Here is an 18,412-nt window from a genome sequence, read left to right on the forward strand (position 1 = left end):
ATTTGATAGAATTCAGCAGTGATGTCACCATGTCCCAGACTCTTCTTTGATAGAAGACTTTATTACTGATTCAATCTTTTTCCTGGTTATTGGTCTGTAAAGATTTTTTATTTCTTCATAATCTTTGTAGGTTTTAAGCATCAAATACATCAAATAATTTATCTATTTCTTTTTTGTGTGTGTGTGTGTGACAGAGTCTCGCTCTGTTGCCCAGGCTGGAGTGCGGTGGCGCAATCTCAGCTCACTCCAAGCTCCGCCTCCTGGGTTCACGCCATTCTCCTGCCTCAGCCTCTCCTAGTAGCTAGGACTACAGGCACCCACCACCACGCCAGGCTATTTTTTTTTGTATATTTTAGTAGAGATGGGGTTTCACCGTGGTCTCGATCTCCTGACCTCGTGATCCGCCCGCCTCGGCCTCCCAAAGTGCTGGGATTACAAGCATGAGCCACCGCGCCCGGCCTATCTATTTCTTCTAGGTTATTGAAATGGTTGGTATATAAATGTTCATAATAATCTCTTATGGCCCTTTGAATTTCTGTTGTGTCAATTGTAATATCTCCTTTTCCTTTTCTTCATTTTACTTATTTGACTCCTATTTTATTCTCAGTTAATGTAGCTAAAGTTTTGTTGATTTTGTTTATCTTTTCAAAAATATATATTTTTCTATTATTTTTCCAGGCTCTATTGTTTTATTTCTGCCCTGATTTTTATTATTTCCTTCCTTTTACTAACTTTGGGCTTAGTTTATTCCTGTTTTTTGCAGTTCCTTGAAGTAGAATGTTTGGTTGTTTATTTGAGATCTTTTACCTTTTGTAATGTCACTGTTTACAGCTACATGCTTCCTTCTTAGAACTGCTTTTGCTGTATCTGGTAAGTTTGGGTATGTTGTGATTCAATTTTCATTTGTCTTAAGAAATTTTTAAATTTTCCTTCCAATTTCTTCACTGACCTATTGGTTGTTCAGGAGCATTTCCATGTATTTGTCAAATTTTCCAAAGTGTCTCCTCTAATTAATTTATGTTACTTCTTATTAATTGAGGTCAGAATGGCTACTTGATATGATTTCAATCTTCATAAATTTGTTAAGACTTGCTTTGTGGCCTAACATGTAATCTATCCTGGAGAATGTTCCATGTGGAGTTGCAAATAAAATAATATATATTCTGCAGTTTTGGGGTGAAATGTTGGGCATATATTTGTTATGTCCACTTGATCTAGATTATGGTTTTAGTTTAATGTTTCCTTATTGATTTTCTGTGTGGATGATCTGTCCATTTCCAGAAGTGGGGTGTTTAACTCCCCTAAATTTATTATATGGTGACCTATTGCTCCCCTTAAATTTATTTATATTTACTTTATATCTTCATCAGCTTGGATGTTGGGTACGTATATATTTGTAATTGTTATATCCTCTTGCTGAATTGACCCGTTTATAATTACATAATTATGTTACTTTTTCTTTTTACAGTTTTACTTAAAGTCTATATAATCTGATATAAGAATGGCCACTCCAGTTTGTGTTTGGCTACCATTTACATGCAGTATTTTTCTCCAGCCCTTCACTTTAAGTCTATGTGTGTCCTTACAAGTGAAGTGAGTCTCTTGTAGGTAGCATATATTTGGATCTTGTTTTTTTGTTTTTTAAATTCATTCAGCTATCTTATGCCTTCTGATGGGAGAATATAATCCATTTACATTCAAAGTAATTATTGATAGGTAAGGATTTACTACTGCCATCTTGTTAACTGTTTTCTGGTTTTTTCATAGATCTTCTGTCTCTTTCTCTTTTTCTGTCTTCATTTGTAGGTAAGTGATTTTCTTCAGTGTTATGTTTTGATCGTTTGCTTTTTATTTTCACATATCTATGATAGGTTTTGCTTTGTGGTTTCCATATGACTTACAAAAAATATCTTCTAACAGGTTTTAAGCTGAAAACAACTTAACTTTGATAACACACACATACACACACAGACACATAATCTACTTTTACTTCACTCCCCAAACCACATTTTGAATTTTTGATGCCACAATTTACATCTTTTAATATTGCAAATCCCTCAATAAGTTATTTTGGCTATTTTTTAATGGTTTTGTCTTAACCTTTATAATATCAATTTAAGTGATTTACACACCACCATTTCAGTATCAGAGTGTTTTGAATTGAACCATGTATTTACTTTTACCAGTGAGTTTTATACTTTCAGGTGTTTTCACGTGACTTATTCGTGTTTTTTTTCTTTCACCTTGAAGAGCTCCCTTTAGCATTTCTTGTAAGACAGTTCTGGTGGTGATGAACTCCCTCAGCTTTTGTTTATTTGGGAAAGTCTTTATTCCTCCTTCATTTCTGAAGAATAGTTTTGTTGAGCACAGTATTCTTGATTGACAGTATTTGTTGTTCTTAGCACTTTAAATTTATCAACCTCTTCTCTCCTGGACTATAGGGTTTCTGCTGAGGAGTCTTCTGTTAGCCACATTAAAACATTTTTATACGTAATTTTCTTCTTTTCTCTTGCTGTTTTTTAAAAATCCTCTCCTCATTGATTTTTGACAGTTTGGTTATAATATTTTTAAAGTCTTATTTGCATTGAATTTGATCAGAGATATTTGACCTTGCTGTACCTGGAAATTGATGTCTTTCTCCAGATTTGAAAATTGTTCTGCTAGCATTTCTCTAAACAAGTTTCTTACCCCTTTATCTTTTTTTAATTATATTCCATGACTCAAATGTTTTGCTCTTTTGTTGCTGCCCCATAAATCCCATAAGCTTTTTTATTTCTTATATTTCTTTTTTTCTCCTCTGTATATTTTTAAATAATCTCTCTTCAGTTTCACGGATCCTTTCTTCTTGATCATCTCTGCTGTTGATGCCATCTATTGAATTTTTCATTTTATTCCTTGTATTTTTAAGCTCCAGGATTTGTTTGCTTTTTTACTTTTTTCTTTCAGTCTATTATTATCATTCTGGTCAAATATTGTTTTCTTCATTTTGTTGAATTGTTTCTTTGTATTTTTTTGAAGTTTGCTGAGCTTCCTTAAAACAGTTATTTTATCATATATATCATATATCTGTATTTTTAGGATCAGTCAATGGCACCTTTATTTTGTCCATTTGGTGATGTCATGTTTTCCTGATTGTTCTTTTTTTTTAAGACGGAGTCTCGCTCTATCACCCAGGCTGGAGTGCAGTGGCGTGATCTCGGCTCACTGCAAGCTCCGCCTCCCGGGTTCACGCCATTCTCCTGCCTCAGCCTCCCGTGTAGCTGGGACTACAGGTGCCCACCACCACTCCCAGCTAATTTTTTGTATTTTTTAGTAGAGACGGGGTTTCACTGTGTTAGCCAGGATGGTCTCAATCTCCTGACCCTGCAATCTGCCTGCCTCGGCCTCCCAAAGTGCTGGGATTACAGGCGTGAGCCACCGCGCCCAGCCTCCTGATTGTTCTTGATGTTTGTAGTCATGCACCAACATCTGCGTATTTGAAGAAGTAGGTACTTATTCCAGTCTTAGCAGACTGGCTTTTTTCTGAGAAAATATGCAATAGGCACAGCATTGGGTTATGTTCAGTGCAGTTGCTGCTGGCATGGCACTGGTTTGCTGCCTGAAGCCTGGAGTACACTGAGAACTGCCTGCCACAAGGGATGTCTAGAGCTACCAGAAATCAAGTCTTCCACACAAGCCTGAGACCTGGGGCTGTGTGGTCCTGTCTTGCACTGGGATGACTCTAGAGACTCTGTCTGCAGATTCTAATCTGGAGTATGGGGCTGTGGGGGTCTGCCTTATGCTGGGTTACACTGTGTTGGTGTCAGTATTGGAGTCCAAGGCAAATTATATACTCACTTTCTTCTCTTTTCCCTGAGGAAATGGTATCTCTAGATGCACTGTGTTGCCTGGGTTTGGTGGAGGAATGACAGGGGTAATGCAGAACTGTCCTTTCCAGCGTATCAATACCTCTTTTCTTAGCATTGTGCTACAGCCAGATACTGTGAAATCTTAATCTTGTTTCCTTAGCTCTTGAAAGAATATTTTTGTATATGGATAGTTGTTAAAATCAATATTCCTGTGGAGTGATGACTGCCAAAGAGTTCTACTTTGCCATCTTGTTCCACCCATCTCTTTGTTTGGTCCTATTCATGTCTAATTATTTTTGTTTCATTTCTGCCTTTTTTGTCTCTTAATTTGTTTGTTGCCATGAGTATTAATATTAGACTATTCCCTAATATTAATTTTATCTTGGACATATTTTTGTGCATTTTGCCTGGTATATTGGTTGTCTTTCTTAACATCAATTAGTTTACTTATATACTTTAGAATCTTGATTTGCAAACTCATTTGAGTGAAAAGAATACCCCTTTCCCCTCTTTTCTCTCTCCTGCCAATATTAGCCTTCCTTATTTCTTGTTGAGTTGTTTCTACTTACCCTCCGAATAAATTGAGTGTAGAACAGAACCATAAAATATTCCCTTCTTCCTGATGAGATTGGTCAGTCACTAACCCAGTGGGCAACTTAGAAACTAACTTAATTTCCACTTTTTAAAAAAAGTGACATGTTGATCCTCTCACTTACTTTGGTCTACAGTGTCCTACAAAGCCATAGCCCCAAGCTCATAGTTACAAATATAATGCTAACCTCCTTTCTTGAGAGAAAATTGATTGAGCGAGAGTCATTCTCATCCCAGACATAAAGCAGTAAGCCCATTATCTCTAGTTTCAAGTATTGCATGGAGTTGTTTAAGACGATGTGAGTCAGCAGTTGCATCCTAGTGGACTGCAGCTGTAGACCCACTCACAACTTGGCGTTTCTGGCCTATAAAATATTGATCTTTCTTTTGAGCCCAGATAGATCTCACAGGTTTTCTTAATTTTTTTTATCTTTCACTGATATTATTTGATGTAGACAAGGTACTTTAAATATAAACTCATTTTGCTATCTGAGCGAGAAATGCAAAGTTATTATTAGAAACATATTGACAATAAAAAATTATAAAGGCCAGTCAAGTTATTATATTATGAAACAAGATGGTTTTAGAAAAGATGCCTATAAAAATATATTTAGTCAAGAAAGAACATTTTTGTGTACTGAGTTTTGAAACAGAATGCTAATCAATATTCTGTGGATCTTACTCAGCTGGGCATGACCCAGTCCAGATAGTAGTGTTATAGTGCAGTTAAAATCACTCTGTGTTGATTTAAACAATAAAATAAAATGTCTCTGCATAGGTCAGATCAACTCTAGACTGTTGTATTTATGTTCAGTGCAATTGCCCTTCACTTCGTTCATCTCACTTCCTCTTACCTGGACTATTGCAAGCTCTCCCAATTAGTCTCCTATTATGTTTTTCCTCTCTCATGATCAGAAAAATTATTATTCAAAAATAAAATAATGGCTTATTTTTGCATTAAAGAGTCCAATATTTCCCTGTGCTTACAGGCAAGAGCCTGACCTCCTATGTATGGGATTGACAGTCTTTATGATCTGACCCTAACTATAATATCAACTTGTTTAACTGACACTGAAGTGCCTTCTCTGTCAGCCAAAACTTTCCCAACGCAGTGCATCACTCTATCACTACTGGTTTTTCTTCTAACTGGCTCCTCTACCCACAGTAATTTGTTTTCTCCTCCATATGCTCCCCTTAGCAGTCCTCACCCCACCATCCCACAAATTCTTACTTCTTTTAAGACCTGGAAAATTCTTACTGCTTTTAAGACGCAGGACAAATATCTTTCTTTCTGAATGTCACAGCATTTGACTTACAGCTCATTTGAAGCATTTAATCATGCTGTAATAATTACTTGTTGAAGCATTTACTATATCATATTACTTTTTATAATTATTTTTATAAACAAATAATTAATATAACTATAAGACCTTCTAGAGTCTTTGTCTCATTCATCCCAGGATTTTCAGTGTCTGGAATAGTGCTTGGCATACAGAAATACTCACTCCATATTTGTGATAATCCAGCTTCAAATCCAGTACAATATCCCTCTTCCAAACTAGCTGTAAGAATTCATTTATGAAATCAACAAATGATCTTGTGTCAGAAGAGTGTGCAAAGAATGGGATGAGAGATTAGAAACTGTCATATGAAAAAGAGTGAAAAATAACAAAATATTTATTTTAGGTAGGAAAATATTTGAGGGAGACAATAAGTTTGTCTGTAACTATTGGTAGAGAGTTTTACTTGGTATATCCAAAAACAATTTCTTTAAATCTGTTACTTAATCATTCATAAGCTATCCTAATAGAACTACTTGACATGTTTAGCAGTCCAAGCCTACCCATTGGGAAAAGGAAAGAAGTTATCTTCGGCGCCAACATTCAAATCATCTTAAAGTTGAATGTGGCCCGTTGCCTATAACTGAATCCCCCCAAAATTCTATTTTTTGTTATATACTAAATATTTAAGGCAATAATTAAAGGAAGGAAGAATTCTACTGAAAATATCCACTGGGAATCTATTAATGATAGAGTGTCAGTGCTTTAATAAAGGTTACTTGGTTGATGATAAAAAAAAAAGGCTGTTAGGTAAGTGCGGAACCTGGAAGTGGCAACCACAGAAATAACAGCTTCAATTGTTTTAATAATCACTGTCTGTGAGGCACTCTATATACTTATGTTACTTAGTTTTCATCATAAACCAACTTCAAAAGGCACATATTATTTCTCTCATTGTATAGAACAGTCTTAGAGAGGTTAAATTGCCAAAAATGTCATGGCTAGACAGAGATCATGCCAGAATTTGAACCCAGATCTGCTTTATTCAAAAGCCAGTGTTCTGTTGATTTTCTGTAGGGGACAGATTTAAGCAGACAAAAGAGGCAGGAGAGATAGTAATGTAATGTTGATTGAAGATGGCTTCAAAGAACTAATTAAATCAAGGGATGAGAATGATGAAAATAATACAGAGACTGATCTGGATTTATCAGTATGGCATCAGAAATCAAGCCATCATCCTAAAGCAACTGAAACATAGTTTAAGGTCACCCAATTGTAAAGCAAACAGAAAATCCAAAATATAAATGTAAGATGTGTTAAATTCTTTTCAAAACTGTTATATGAACATGTCTGCTATCCCTAAAAGTAGAGCAACATCTTCTTCATCACTATGCCATCTCTAGCAACTCCATGGTCATTCCCTTGTCAACAAATTGCTCTTTTCATTCTTCTCTGGAGTGATTCACTCACTGATTTGCCACCCATAAAAAGTTATACATGGTATAATAGTATTACTTCTCTTAATATACCAACAAGCAAGGGTAGTGACATACATGCAACCCTGAAACCCTGAAGATTGTTGTGTCTATAAATCCACTGCACAGCCTTGACCACTGTGCTCTGCATGCAGGTATTGAATCAAGTGTGTGCTGATGGATGGATTATTTTTACATCACTTTCCATACATATAACTCATGAAAATATTTAGCATTCAGTCTAAGAACAAGAACAATGACAAAATAATGCCTTGTGTTTTATATCATATATTTAAAAATTGTTTCCACAATTCTACATCATTTTATTCTCTCAATGCTTATGATTATTGATGGTATTTTTCATTAATATAACAATATGTTTCTATAGAAATTGGAAAATAATAATTTTGAAGATTATTTCATCATTTTCACAGGGGAAAATAAACAGTCAAAATCCACTGTGAAAAATTCAATCCCAGTTTATCTCATTACAATTAAGGGATAATACATAATCACTTTATTAGACACTATATATGTCTATTAATAAAATATATGTGTGAAAGCATACTTTAAATAGGTAAATGAAATAAGCTGTCACAGCCAGTATAGGTGCCTGGAAATCCAAAGAGAGTTGTAACTGCTTAGTAAATACCTAGTCATTGACTGCACTGTATTTGGAGATGACAGCAAACACTATATTCTGTATTCAGCCCTTCAATAGTATTGAATATCTAAAGAATATTAACTATATTCTAGATATATAATATGTAAGCCATCTAGTTAGGTGGCTGAACGCAGCATATAATAAATTTATGTTTTCTGCTCTTATTGGTTTCTTCTTTCCTTCTTTTAGTAGCGAAGAGAATAATAAAGGTTGTGGAAATGGGTCACTAATGTTTTTCAACAGTAAGTATATTCAGAAAATTTCATGTGGCACAATCAGAAAGACTAATTATTTAAAAAAGCATAAGAAGGAAATAGAACGTCAACGCTGAAGAGAAGGTCCTTCGGTGCTCTATGACTGCACCTTGGACAGGCCACTGCCACCTTGTGGCATTTTGGTTCAATAGTTTTGATACATGACATTCCAAATAAATCAGAATAAAGTTTGAATTTAAAAGTGGTAATCTATCCTGAATATTTACTTTGGGAGTAAACTTTCTAGCTGTATTTTAATGCTGTGAGAAGTAATTATTTTTATATTTTGTTTGCATTTTCACATGTTCAGACAGAATAATTACCATCTAATAAAATAAAATATTCAACTACTTAAAATTGTCTCTAATTTCCAAATGACTTTAAGAAGTAATGGAAAGCCACAGATCCCTTAAGTAATAAATATTACACATACAGGTGTCATACTCCTCTATTTTTTAATGAATAATTTTAGCACGGTTTTCATATGTACTTTAAACAAAAGTTTTATTTCTATTATTGGAAAGCATTTCTTTTCAGCTCCCACAACTAGTAGCTTATTTAATTTATAATATTATTATATTATACTTGCCCTTATTACACTAAGTAAAAATCCACTTAATGGCCACCTTATCCTCAATTGGATTGGGAAGGAATTAATGTAATGCATCTTTTAATTTAGTAGCAATAAAAGTCATGGAAATAACTGGAGTTCATATGGCTAATTAGGCTGCAAGATCCTTCAGAGAGAACTCCCTTCCCTGTGCCTCAACTACTTTTACATAACTTTTATATGATTTTTACTTATATTTCCGTGTTGTCTAAGAATCCATTGATGTTTACTTCGTATCACATTACCTCTAATTATTTCTATATATCCCTTCATTTTTTTCCTAACACAGTAGACATCATCAAAATTTTGGATCTATGACACACTTTTGACTATAAGAATACCTGATAACAAGCTTGAAAGGAGTATATTGCATTATTATCAAAGTACTTACTTGGCTGGTTGTCCTTCAGTAGTATTCATTGTTTGAGAAAAACTGTTTACTCTCCTTATTCACATGCTCATGAGAGAAAATTTTTACACATTGTAGATAACAACTTTTTTTTGTATAAAACAGCTTGCCTTTATATGTACCTCTTACCTCTTAATTCTAAGAAGTATGCTTTGCTCTACTTTTAATTTTTTTCTTTGAACACCTGAAAGAGTAAAGTTTATTCTTTCCAGACTTGACTTTCAACCATGACCATGAGATACTTCATATGCTATCAGGGTTTCATTATTACCCCTTCATCCTGATCTTTCCTCTTTGCAACATGCATGGGACAACCTATGCAGTATGCAGACGACCATACATCACAAATTTTTCTTTTGTTCCTCCAATTTTGATGGTTAGTTTCTTTTCCTTCTTAAGTTAATGACTATATATTCCATTCTGAAAGTACGAAAACATGACCCTGTATATTTTTAATTGCTTTGGGCAGATCTTTAAATTGCAATTACTCAGGTGGGCCAGGAAATGCAATGAGACAATTTTAAATGACTCTTTCCTCTGTTAATGTTTTGACCACACAAGAAAAAATATATCAAAATGCTTACCCTCTAGTTTCAATATGTTTTAAGGCATATTTGTTATCCCTTAGTTCTTTCATCTATGCCCTTCCCTATTAAATGGATTCATTTCCATAGTTTTGGTTATCATTATGATGGGCACTTTTATGTAGGAATGCCTTTTAACATTAAGTGGGAATTTATGTCTGCCACCCTTAATGGAAGTAATTTGAAGTAATTTTTTTTCTGTTGTAAAGTGTTAATAATAGGATTTGAGAAGAACATTCCCCTCTAGACTACAGACCTCTTGATCCATCTGAAATGATCCTAGGGAAGTGGACAAGGTTGTACCATGAACCAGATTGATCATTTGGTGAGTTCATAGCAAGTCGTTCATTCTCTTGCTCTGCAAAGAACCAAAAGCTAAGTTGATGGCAGGGTATAGGGCATCTCACAGTCAGGAAGCTGGGGCTGGTGGTCAAGCTCAAGGAAAACCAGGCCCTTTTTCAATTAATGATAACATCTAGCACAATTTTGAGCAACTCCAGATAAATATGACATGTTTCTTAGCAACAACATGGCCACTAAAATAGAAACACTCCCAAATTTTCCCATTCAGAACTAATCTCCTGTTACATCTCCAAGGGCCTAATTAATATTCACAATTTCATTACTTTTTAAAATTACCATTCCTTTAATGATGAACCACCTGTCTTTTCTTCATTTTCTTTTTCTTTTTTCACACTATAAATAGTGGTCTAGTACTCTCACTCATATATCTTTAAAATCCTATTTCCACAGATAGTTTTAAGAGTTGGAGTTGCTGGATCTATAGTTATATTCATTTTAGTTGTATAGAGATAGATAACTTCTCAAAAATGTTATGTTGAGGTATTCTTCCATTAGCAATTCATCTCAGCATCTTTGCTAGCATTGTTAATCTATTAAATATTCAATATTTAGAATTCTTAAAATAAATATATTATGTATAAAATGTACATATGTATGTGTACATATGCATGTCTAATTATACCCCTATATGGATGTTCTATTTTCTGCTCATTTTCTCATTAGAATTGTGTATACTTGTTCAATAAAATATTTGCATCTTTTATCTGGCTAGTATGTTGGGACCATCAGTACATCATACAACTCTGAGAAGTATAATGAAGGTTAACCTAAATATACATTCTTAGGGCTCCCCAGGAAAGCATGTGATGAACTGAGACGAGCATTGCCTGAGTGTCAGGAGTTCTGGCTGCCCCAACTTAGCAACTAACTTGCATTGGGAACTTGGGAAAGTCACTTTTCGTCACTCAGTTTGTTTTTTTTCATCTGTAAAATAAAGTTGGGACTAGATGATCTCTACAGCCCTTTCAGCTTGGGGGTAATATTTATGTATATATACGCATATTTATAATACATAATATATACTTATATGTATAAAAATTACACATATAAAAGTACACATATATGTATATAAAAGTTTATATGTATATATAAAACTTTATAGTTCTTTTGAAGTCTTTTATATGAAGTATTAGCATACACAGCCAATAAGTTCAGCTTCAAAAATTATCTATTTTGCATGTTTTGGAGCAAACAGAAGGCCAGGGGTCACAAAGAAGAGTCACATGGGCCTGCTTCCAGTCCCAGTCACCATAGCCACACAGGTGAAACTTCACAGTTTAGTTGGGAAGACACAGAAGCAAAAACTTACATGGAAACAGCCTATGATACAATTAAATGCAATATTTGTTAAATTTTTAGGTGAAGTTAATGCTCAGACATCTGAGGTTATATTGACCAGTGAGAGGAAATAGTTCTGTTTTCCTAGAGTGAGTTAGTAGCTGAGTATTAATAGTAGGAAAGTAGGGGCCATTACCAATTCCTAAAAGCTGAAGGAATGAATGGAAGTGAGGGTGACTGCCCCTGCAAGGTACAATACTTTGAAGGAGGTATTGAGGGCCAGAAGCCCACTTCACTCTTGGGCCACAATCAATAATGTGGTTACTTTTAATAGAAGTGCCTGAATTTCTTGAAAGGGCTTGCAGAGGTTGCTGAATGAAATAGGGAAGGATCCTATTTAGAAATAATTTAGAAATTACTTCTTAACTATCTTGCTAAAAGTATCAAGATGTATGCCTAAGTGGGGCATGGTGGTTCACACCTGTGATCCCAGCTACTTGGAAGGCTGAGTCAAGGAGGATCACTTGAACCCAGGAGGAGTTTGAGGCTGCAGTGAGCTATGATCATGCTACTGAATTCCAGCCTGGGTGACAAAGCAAGACCTTGCTTCTAAAAAAAAAAAAAGAAAGAAAGATGCCTGCATCTTAGAGTGAATCGATGATGTAAGCTTTCTAATCCAAAGTAGATACACTACAATAAAGTATTAAAATATTTTTAAAGCTTTACTTTGTAAATAAGTATGACTTCCAACAACCCATTTCTTATACATAGACACAAGTATTAGAAAAAGTAAACACATTGTTATTTACTTTGCACTTGTACAAGTTAGCTTCCATATCACTGTTTACCTAGCCAATGAACAATATTTGACCAGTAGATAGCCGGCGATTTCTAAATTCTGCACTCTGATTGTTTGCAGTTCCCTAAGCTCAAATCAGAGTTCCTAAAGTCTACTAAACTAATTTGCTCAGATTAGTAAATATTAGTAGCTGTAGTTCTCAATATTAGTTAAAAGTTAGTGGCTGCATAGAGGGCCGTAAAGAGTTAATGTAATAAAATATAGAAATTTTCAAATAAAGTATATCATTAAAATAGGAATGAAGTTTTAAAACATTTTACCACTGAGGAAATCCATAATATCACATGGTATTTAACACATAATTAGCTGATAAACATTTAAATGTATCTGTGAAAAAATGGGAAACCGGGAGCTATAATTAAATATACTAATTTACAATGTTTTGGTGTAAATGCAACCAAAGGTGTCTCTTGCATGTTGGCATTAAAACTGTGTTTTTCTCCGCTGTTCAGATACCATTTCAAAACATTTCAACTTCAAACAACATTTAAACAACATGTGTAAGCACTGTTTCTACAAAATGTTTAATAAACGAGATTAATTCATTGAAATTCGAGACTTGTAACCACATTCAGAAGTTAGTACTTAATCTGTCAACTTAAAAAACAAAAGAAAGAAAGAAATGAAAAAGCACTGTCCCAAGTCTTCTAATTTCTCTGTCAACCAAACTACATTAACTTTGCTCCCAACCTTGCAGGAGGCAGGCAGGCCTCTGACTACACCCGCCGCACATGCTGCCCCCACAGAGTGCCTGCTCTTGGTGCTTTCCAGCCTTGCAAATCAAATCCGAGCTATCTTCTCTAAGGACAGTATTTGTGATGCCTATTAGATCAAGAGCTCCTTTTCAATAGAAGTGCCTTAGTTTAAAGTTAGTGCCTCACCACTAGTATGGACTGTTTGTTATCTCCATTAAATATACAGCTCTGGGGATCAAGGTCATTATTAGTCACACGAATGCACCTCTTAGGACACTTTCTCTCAGGAACATATTTTCTATTTGTTTTGAATCACTCCTTGAAGACTTAAAATATTCTAAGTAGCCGTTAATTTTAATCAAAACTGTTTCCATTAGGGTAGAAAAAAATAGCATTATTTCAGTACAAACTGACAACATTCTGTTGGAGTAAATTTCACTTGAAAATAGATAATTTGTTATGTATACAGAAATGAAAAGGGGAATACAAAATTGGAAATGTCCTTAACAGACAAAGCAGGTGCTCACAAACTACAGTTCCAAATAACAAAACCCAACTTTATACTAATTAGAAAACAATAATAATACATTAAATAAACTGGAGAAAATGAATCAAACATGTGCCTGCCTTCCTTTCTGTAGCAAAGGTATAAGGAATAGCCAAGAGTTATCAGAGTTATAAACTGAAGAGAGATGTATGTTTTCTCCATCATTTTTGTCTCAGCTAACAGTGTTTTGGTCAAGCATTAGTCTTTGCAAGTACAGATGAATTGTGAAATGCAGTCAGTTGTAGAGCAGGGCCATCTTAAAGTGCACAGGGAAATGATGTTAAACTAAAAGGCAGTGGGTTTCAAACTTTAATGAGCCTAAGCCTGAATACCAGATGACCTAATTCAGTGGTCAGCTTTCCACAAAATCAACATAGGTGATTCTGATGCAAGTGACAGATGGACTGCATTTTGTAAAACACTACTATGTGGTATGCATGCGTAGCAATAAAACATAAAAGTCAGCTGAAATTTTGGTGAAGGAGATAGGTTCAGGGAGGAAACAGTGTTTCTATTTGTCTTAATTGACATTATGCATGTAACCTAGATCTGAAGAGATAATGAAAGAAATAACGTAATTTTTGTTTATAATAAATTGAGTTGAATTATTTAAATCTATTTGAATTAACATATGTGCTACATCAGTTTTAGAGTTAAATCATTCAGTAAAATAATGTATTAATTATCCTTAGAAAATGAGAGGTTCCACAAAAGATGTGACGCCAAAAACTTCAAGTGTCAAAGCTCTGTATATTTTAGCATTTCTATGGACTCTTTCTAAAATGAATTTTCTACTTCCTGCACAAACCGAATATACTAGAAAATATTTAAACTGGTATAGGTGACTTATGACATTTACCACTGAGTTAAGATAAAATATCTTGAGTTAATATCTCAAATCTGCCACTTACCAGCCTTGGGGAAATTGCATAGCTCCCCATGCCTTGCTTACTTATTTGTGAAATAAGTTGCATGTCTCATGTAGGATTGTGGGGAATAGATGTGTAAATGCATATGAAAGAGCCTCATAATATGTCCAGCACTTCATCGTTACTTTTCCTTTGTGTCCTAGGCTGTTAGTCTTGCAATTCTGACTGCTATACTTGGTTCTTTCAGTTTAATGTTTTTTATCTTTAGAAGGTGACTAAAACAGACAATCAAACTTGTTAAGAACCACATGCTAAATGAAAGTGAGTGCCTAAGGCCACAATATTAGGGTTTGAACTACTTAATTAATTTAAAACTATGTACCTAATTCAGAGTTCAAAGGCATTCTGAGCTACTTAATTAATTTAAAACTATGTGCTTAATTCAGAGTTGAGGGTGTTAAGTTCCATCTCTATTTAAGGTGGGAGTATTATTGAAATAGTTTAAATTAAACCACAGAAAATTATTTAATATAAGGATAGTTTGGGTACACAAATAGGGATAATTCACCTTCTCAAATCATTTTATACAGTTACAGAGATTTCACAAAACATAATGTTAAATAATAGTAATTCATTTTCAGCCCTATATATGGATGGGATGTTTCTGCAAATGACGTTACTAGTTGATTAGGCTTGAAATAGATACTATAGGTTTTGTCTCAAACTCTAATAATATGTCAGAACCCATTTGATAGAAAAAAACTCTAATGATAAATATGTAATCATTTCCAGAGAAATTAAATCCGCATTGTTCTTTGAGATAATTTTTTTTAGTTTAGTGACAAATTGAGTCAATTTATCCCTCTCACTGAGTTTTATGGTCTGTTTTTCAGTTTACTATTTTATTTTTCTCCTGAAGAGGAAGGAGATAAGAAAAGACAGAATGTAAGAAATGAAGTATAAAAATAGAGAAATTATATACTTCCTTTGTGTTCTGGAAAAAATAAAACATGATGGTTTGCTAATAATTGTGGGAGGTTATGTGTTTGCATGGATTCTTTGCAGGTATCACTAATCTACAAAAAAAGATTGGCACATACTGTCCCTATGAGGGATAAAATAAAACAATAAAGCTTTAGAGCATGACCATCATTGACAATTTGTGAATTTCACACAGCATTTATTCATTAATCTGGTTCAGCATTAGAAAATTTACAAAAATATTTGCCCTCATAATCAGGTATATCAAGCCAAATACACTTGTACTTGAAGAATTCTCTGCTTGGGACAGTGTATGGTGTAGGCTATAATGACACAATTCAGTTATTCTTGAGTCAAGACCTACCACAGTGAGTGACAGGGTTTTCAGGTAATATATTCAATCTTCCAGCTCCCATTTCATCCTTCAGTTAACAGGGAGTTAAGAGACCGAATCCTCAAAACGTCCAAGAGAACTCAAAAGAGTTTGCTCGGCGGAGTTCAAATATCAGGCTAAAAGTAAGTTGCAATTTTGATTTGAACCCTGCTTCCTACAAGTGTCCCAACGCAGGTGTGGTCTGGATTTGATAAAACATTAACTTTGTTCTCTATGTAAATAAAATGGTGGCTACACAGGTGCACCTGCTGTATGGTATTATGGGCAACCACAAAGTTATCAGAGTGTAACTTAGAAAAAATAAACAGAACAAGTGTGCTAAAGGGCACATTTAGATTGCCGTTGTAGATTGTGTATACAGTTAAATCATTCTGTCAAATAAGTTTAATGTAGTTATTGAATATAATGTATAGTTCACATGGAAGCTAATTTGCCCAGCATTCCCACATGTCCCCTGTTTTAGTGAATATTTTAAAACTTTGCTCAACAATTACATAACAGGAAGGTATCTAAAAGTAGAGAAAGAAAAAAACGTGGTGTTAACTGAATGTGGAATAAGCTATGCTTCCTTTTAATATCTTTTGTGAAAAGACAGAATGATAGAGAGCACTGAGAACATTTATTACTGACAGGTGTAATTTCACCCCTACTTGAAAGGCCATGACTTTAAAAGGAGATGAAAGCTTCCAGCTGATGAATGAGGGAAGAAAAGTCTGACAGGAATAACATGACTGTCGCAAGGGAATTGAGTCATGTGGTCCTGCGGTTTACCATTTTGCCATGAAGTTACAAAGATTTACAGTGTGCTCTAAAGGGGTTTGGAGCCCTTTTATTTGCATTTACTTTTGGAAGGCTGATAGAACAACTTAAAGAAACTTACAGGGTGACCAGCTCATCATCCAACTAATAATAGCATAATGGTTATCAGCCACCCAGAGCAATAGAACCATGACTGATGAAACCCTCCTACAGCTAAGTTGGAGGGCTGATAACAAGATTTGAGAGAGCCATCTGGGTATAAAAAAGCCTTTATTATTACCATTGAATAGAATCGATGGGTTTGCATCTAGAAAGGAACTTTGTAGATTTTATGGTATCAGAAGTAATGTCTCAAAGGACTTTTTAGGTTTAGGTCCATTTTGATGAAAACTTTTTTTAAAAAGTTCTTTAAATGGCACTAACTAAACTAATATACATTCTGTACTATTATTTTTAAGGTGTTGAGCTAAGAAACTGAATTTCAGAAAATTAAGGTTGTAAAAGAGAGAAGATAAAGCGTGAATTACTATAACCTGAGAAAGAATGTGACAGTGACCTAGGAAAGACAGAAGATAGAATGGGAGACAAAAATGAGAAGTGGTTATTCTCTGTAGGTACTAAATTTGCATACCGTTTTGTTAGATTTTGCTCTTCCTTTCTTAAATGTGAATATTTTCACCACTTCAGTACTAAGTCCAGGTTAGGGGTTGGGGGACACTGGGAGTGCTGCTGGGTTCAGTAATATTCACTCCAGTGAAATCAGTGTGCTGTCTTCTAAAAACAGAGAGCAGACTCTCATTTCTGTCCACACCTCACTAATGTCATTTTTTTTAGAGCATCTATCAAATTAAAAAGATTGTTAAAGTGATCAGAAAGAAGAGCTACAAGGAGGAACCAGAATCTCTTCAATTAATAGATTACTTAGAACTACCTTATAAAGCATAAAAATAAAATAAGTAAGCAAATTCTCTGCAAATCGTTAGACACTAATAAGCATTATTCAGCCTTTTTAAAAGTCTTTAAAAACATCCTGTGGGTAAAATTATGCCCAGATACAATCTGGATAAGGATACGCCTACTAAAGTGCATTTGGTTTGTTCAAACATAGTCTAGAATTTTTAGCTTCTTTTTACTATATCACTTTGAGGGTCACTTATAGACTATTCAAACACAATTATTATTTTCCTGGAAAAAATTCATTAGTAGGCACAGGAATATGAGCACAAAAACTTATAGAATACAGCATATAAACATGCAAATATAGACAAACTATGTATTACTAGAGAACTACCAAAACACAGTTACACATAAAATAGCAATTATAAGAAATTCCACAAATGTTAAATAAACAAAAAATAGGAAAAGTTGTACACATTAATTGTGCCATGAAAAAAATCATGTTCCATTATTACTCTGGCCTTTTATAAATATAAACAAGAAATAAAAAATTACATTAACATTGATTACTCTGGACTACTTAAAATTATATGATATTAAATAAATAGTCTGTTGATAAAAATCCAACATAAAGAGACATATCTAAATAACCTTTACACTTTAATAAATAAACCCTATAAACCAACCTTGAAACATTTAAAAAAAATACATCCTTCTACCAAATAGCTTCCTTCTTTCACTGCATAGTTTCCTACCTTGGAAATATTTGTAGGAGCAGCATGACATAGTTATCAAGATTCTTTAGCATAACTAAATAATATCACAGAAAGAAGCTCCTAATAACTGGGAATATTATTTTGACTTAACTGGAAGTTTTGCTAGCGTAATTACACACAAGGCAATATTCTGATTTACAAAGTCACATTATTTAACCCAACATATACTTATTTTTTAAAGCATTTTACATTTCTGAACACAGGAAAGTACTCAAGTAGCAAATATATGCATACTAAAGCCCTTGGAAACTTTTCCAAAAAATTCATCCATACATTCCT

General features: G+C 34.2%; 1 protein-coding gene across 2 annotated transcripts in view; it reads right to left on the minus strand.

Moving 5' to 3' along the window:
* Nucleotides 1–18,412, minus strand: part of CFAP299 (cilia and flagella associated protein 299) — a 697,187-nt gene that overhangs the window by 358,110 nt on the left and 320,665 nt on the right. The window lies entirely within an intron of this gene.

The sequence above is a fragment of the Symphalangus syndactylus genome, chromosome 10 (assembly GCF_028878055.3).
Source record: "Symphalangus syndactylus isolate Jambi chromosome 10, NHGRI_mSymSyn1-v2.1_pri, whole genome shotgun sequence".
Lineage (NCBI taxonomy): Eukaryota > Metazoa > Chordata > Mammalia > Primates > Hylobatidae > Symphalangus > Symphalangus syndactylus.